A 5,631-nucleotide genomic window follows, 5' to 3' on the forward strand; every position below is an offset into this window, starting at 1 on the left:
AAATTACTTTAAACTTTAAAAGGACTTATAACAATGACCTAGGTCTGTTCTTTTGGTGAATCCTTAGCATCCAGAGACACTCAATTTCCTTGGATACTTTAACATGAAAGCAGAGTAATCCCTTCTTAGAGTCCCTTCATGGTCGCCATCTGTTGGCCACAGCTATGACCCTAAGGAATGTTAAAGTAAAAAGAGAGAGAGATTGGGATCACGGGATCCGAAGACATCAGTCTTCAGACAAGTTTATTTACAGCCTTGTACAAAACTATATATTAGAAAGAAGGTTAAAAAGGTTGTTTGCATGTAAAAGCTATATAATGCAAAAACAAGTTCAGGGAATTAAATACTTTTAATGCTAGGATGTTGATTTCCCTTAAGCAAGTCTCTTCCACACCTCATTGTGCTTTATCTGCATATCTCAGCTTCTATTGAAGTTCCAGATTCTGAAAGCTCAAGTCTGCATTCCCTCGCAGACTTGTAGTTTGCAAGCTTTAGGTTAAACAACCATTTTAACTCCTACAGGTGCTCTTGTGATAAGGCCTCAGAGAAACAGCACAGTAGGAGATCATCTACATATTGAAGCAGTTAACTGGAATGTAAATTTAATGTTTGTAAATCAGAATTTAATGCTTGGCCAAGTAAATGAGGTCTCACTCCAAAACCACAACAATTTGTTACATATTGTCTATGGCAGTTTTTGCACAACAACAGAGTTAAAGAGTACTCACTGACAGAGCATGGCTTTTAAAGAGTGAAAGCCATATTTATTATCTGAACCTTTACAGAAAGAATTTGCCAATCTCTTGTTTACATAAAAAATTGTAGCAGCTCCTAGAAACCAATGCATGAGTTTAGCAAGGTCACAGTGTGCGATGTCAACATAGAAAAATCAATACTATTTCAAGAATTTTGAAATAATATCATTTAAATACCACCAAAAAAAAGAGAGAAAGAAATACTTAGGGATAAGACTGGACTAAGAAGTAAAAGAACTGTAGACCAAAACTACAAAATATTGTAAATAGAAATTAAAGAGAGTGTAATTGAAAGGAAAAATATATCTTGCTCATATGTTGATGGTACCAAAGACCATGGATTCTTTTGTCCAACTCACTCAATAAATATTGTGGGGTGCACCAAAAGAGAGACCACACAAGTCAAAGCAATTTGCAAGCCAATTAGGAGTCTTTATTAGCTTGCCAATGACTGTCTCAGAAACTCAAGAAGGAGGAATCAGAAAGCAGCCCAGAGGAGTTCTCAGTGGGGGCTTATAAAGGTAAAAACCACAAGAGTATCCACAGAAGGAGAAACAAGGACATTATCTTTTTGAGCCACATCTTGGTTTGCAGCTTTAAGCAAGCAATATTATCTACAGAAGCAGAGAAATGCCATTTGTTCTTGCACAATACAGCCCATTTTTTTTTTGTTCCTTAACAATGATTATTGTTCAATTTTTAACTCTTGGGAACTTCCTGTCCTGGATCTTGTGACTGTGGATATCTTCTTCTTGCTAGGGCCTGATTTATTGCCTGATTTATTGCTCCTGACCCCCCACAATAACCAATCCCTGAGGCACCTGGATTTCAAAGACAGAAAGAGTTTATTACTACATGCGTAGTAGGAGAGCAGATGGCCTGGCAGTCCAAAATCTGTCTTCCAGAGTTTTTCCCAATTGCAAAGCAGAAAAGGAGACAGTATTATCATTACCATTTCTATAGGTGAATAGAAGTTGAAGGAGGGAGACACAGCCATCACTTCAGCATTAAAGGTGTAAACCAAAAGGAAGGAAGGCAGTTATTTTTCAATAGCAGAATCTAGCTGATATGACTTACAAATGTCCCAGGCTGAGGCTAGTTAATGGCTGACTGCATTATCATTAGGGCCTGTGCTCTACAAGACAGTGACCAGATAAGAGGCATCACAGCTCTTACAGTCACAAAGGCATAAGATAAGGGCTTTTACAATCATTTCAGATATCAGGGCAGTTCAAGTATAATTTAGGGCTTTCAGGTATTCCCATCTGTCTACTCCAATATCACAGAAAGCAAAAAGGAGTATCTATATAATGATTCAGTAATGAAAATCATCCCTTAAATCCTGATTTCTCAGTTACATTGAAACATGCATTATTGTTCATTCCTAATTGATTCATAGTCTCAACACAATACCAGTTTATATCTAGGTGAGCTTTCTAATCTTAGAACTTGAAAGCTGACTCTAAAAAATCATATGAAGGTACAAAGAACTAGAGGGGATAAAACTTTGCTATAGAGAAGAAAGTTAGAGGACCAATACCATCTGATTTCATTACTTACTACCAAGCTACAGTTACTGAAATAGTAAGATATTGGTTTAAAGATAAATAAATACTTCAATGGAATATAGTAAAGCCCAGGAAGCATACAAATTTAACTGCATAAATTTATTTCAGTGATAGGTGCAAAAGAGACTCAGGAGAGAAAGAACATTATTTTCTACAAATGGTGCTGAAACAATTTCATATTCAGCAGAAAAAAAAATGAAAAGAGGAAAAACTCAAGAAATTATTTGATACCTAACATCATATACAACAATAATTCAAAATGCACAATGAATTTAATAATAAATGTAAATCTATAAGCCTTCCAGAGGAAACTAAAGGAGCAAAGCTTTGTGACCATGAGTTAGACAAGGATTTCTTAGATACAACATGAAATTCACATTCCTTAGAACACATTGATATATTTAATTTCTTGGAAAGTAACTGCTTTGCTTCTTAAAAATATTATTTGATTAAAAGGTCAGCCACAAATAGAGAGAAACTCTTTACAATGAATATTTAAGAAAGGACTTGTATCCAGAATATATAAAGAATTATGAAAACTCAATAATAAGAAAGAAAACAATCCAATAAAATAGATGAATGAAAAATTTCAAGAGACATTGACCAAGAATACATACAGATTTCAAAAAAAACAAAATCTTATAAAAGATGTTCAACAAAATTAGTGATTAGGGGAACACTAATTAAAACTATGAGACAACCTCACACCAAACAGAAAGGCTAAAATTAAAGACAAATCGTAGTCAAGTTTGAGTGAAGATGTGGAGGAACTGGGACGCTCAGAATGAGAGAAGGTAAAACAATAAAAGTGCTTCAGAAAACAGTTTGACAGTTTCCTAAAAAGTTAAATAAACCCCTATTATATGATCTGGTCCTTCTTTTTTTTTGACAATAAAGATAAGAAGGCAACAAAGACTTGTATACAATTATTCGTAGTAGCTGTATTTATAACAGCTAAAATGTTGTCACAATTCAAACGTCCATCAACAGAGGAATGGACAAATAAACTGTGGTATCTCAATACAATGGAACACTGTTCATCAATAAAATAAATGAAATGCTTCGTTGAATTTTAAATGCAGTTAGCTATGTGAAAGAAGCATGATTCCATTTATATGATAGTTTGGAAAAGGCAAAACAGCAGAAGGGAAAACATGAGTGGTTTCCAGGGATTGTGGAAAGGGGGAGAACTTATCTGTATAGGGATAGTGTAAGGAAACTTTCTGGGGATAGAACTCAGTTTGGACCTCTGTCATGGTAGTTACATTACTAAATATTTTCAAAACCCAAATAAATTCACACAACAAGAAATGAATTTTAGTTTTTGTTTTCTCTAAAAAGATCACAGATAATTTCAGGAAAGTTTTACTCTCTTAACCTAACAAAAGTCAACCAAGCTGATAAAACAATACCAAATGTTTAATGGGCATACAATGTTAGGGCAATTGACAAAAGTAAAGGTAAAATTAGTTAGAAATGAAGGAAAATCAAAATATAACAGTGAGAAATATTTATTAATTATTAAATGATCAGATTAAAATTGTCTGCTCGATGATGTAAAAATCTGTTTGGTATGTAGTGAGAATAATATTCTGAAAAGCAAGTTAGCAAAATAAATCAAGAAATTTCAAAATGCTCATATATTGTCTTACTAATTTAACTCAGAACTGAACAGAAGAAAACAGTCATGAACACATGGAAAATACTAAAAATAGTAAATATATGTAAATGATAAATAATTTTATTAATTTACTTTATAATCTGATTTTTTTCAACAGAGTAAAAAATTCAAGCATTTCTATGGATTGTGAGAAATGTATAGAGATATTTGTCCATCATCACCATTCCAGACAGACCAGTCCCAGCACCTCAGAAGTTTCCTGATGCTATCCCAATATGCATAATTTCTCCCTCATCTCTTCACAAGCCCTGGCAGTGACTTATCTGTTTTCATTCCAAAAGGAAGCAAATTATAATTTAATAATCATAAAATTCATGCTTATTAATAACCATGACATTTAGGAAAATGTTTAAGGCATAACTTATGAAATAGATAAGTGTATTTGGAGTGTGAAGCCTGATTGACAGCTCATGCTTTGTGCTCCAGGACGTGCCATCATGGGAGGTGGGTGCCACTCTCTTTGGGCTACACCACCTGGGTGGGGCTCCCTTCAGGGCTGTTCACTGCCTACTCTTCTGTTGAACACACTAGGGCTGCAGCTACCACTCTGCCATTCAGTTCACTGCTTCAACACACCCCATGATGATGAAAGAGAAAATTTTCATCCAGAACCAGGCAAAGTGGACCCCTTCAGCTACAACCTGACCAGTGGAGAGAACTCAGAGCTCACTGCCAAGAGCTGGGGTCCTTCAAGAGATATTTTCTCAGAATCACCAGCTCCTATTCTGGGCCATGCCTCAATAAATGTTCTACCCAGAAGATGAGACTCAGCATCCATCTAAATTTCTGACTATTAGAGAGAAAGCTGTAAATTAAAATCAAGGATTGGCTTGTGAGTGGGTGGTTGGAAGCAGATCACCTAATGAGCCATCACCCAGCTGGAGATAATAGTTCTAGATCCTTGATTGGAAGTGGAAGGCAGTGAAAGAAGTTTGATCTTGTACTTCTTCTTAGTCTTTTAAGGATTCCTGACTGCACTCTTCTCTTTCATATGTGAGTTGTGCTTCAGATTCTTAATGAGGTTCCAAATCATCAGTACCAGATTCCTAGTCCAGTACTTAAGGTTTTACCAAAACCAGTAACTATGTTGAAAGGCAAACTCAGCAAACTCACCAAAGATCAGATGAAGAAGTTCAGGCAAAGTTTTATCTCAGGGAGAAACTGAGCTGCCCAGGTAGTGTTTCCAGAGAGAGAGAAATGGCTGCCTGGAAGTGGCAGGGGATAAGGTTTTTATGGCTTGGGGGTAGAGAGTTGGGGGGTAGGGGTAAGGTGGGTTTTTATTGGTGGATTTTAGGGAATTGACACCTTTCCATTGGTGAAGTTACAAATCTAAATGAATGCTTCCCTAGTTGTGCAGGGCTGCAACTGTCAGAAGGTGGAGGTTGAGTAATGGAAGGTTATCTCAATAGGGCAACTGCTGGAGGGTGAAAGGGATGTGGGCTGGTATGGACTGGGGTGGGAGAGGCTTTTTGAAATTTTTCCCAGGGGTAGGTCATATCATGGGAGAAGTGGTCCTGTCTTCCAAGCCTAACATTCTGATCTTTTTGTTAATAGGGGGAATGGGGCAATGGTCCTTGCTGTAAGTGCTTCTGACTGAAAATCAGTGTAGTTGTCCTAAAGGTAAAAA

The sequence above is a fragment of the Tamandua tetradactyla genome, chromosome 14, assembly GCF_023851605.1.
Source record: "Tamandua tetradactyla isolate mTamTet1 chromosome 14, mTamTet1.pri, whole genome shotgun sequence".
NCBI classification, from domain to species: domain Eukaryota; kingdom Metazoa; phylum Chordata; class Mammalia; order Pilosa; family Myrmecophagidae; genus Tamandua; species Tamandua tetradactyla.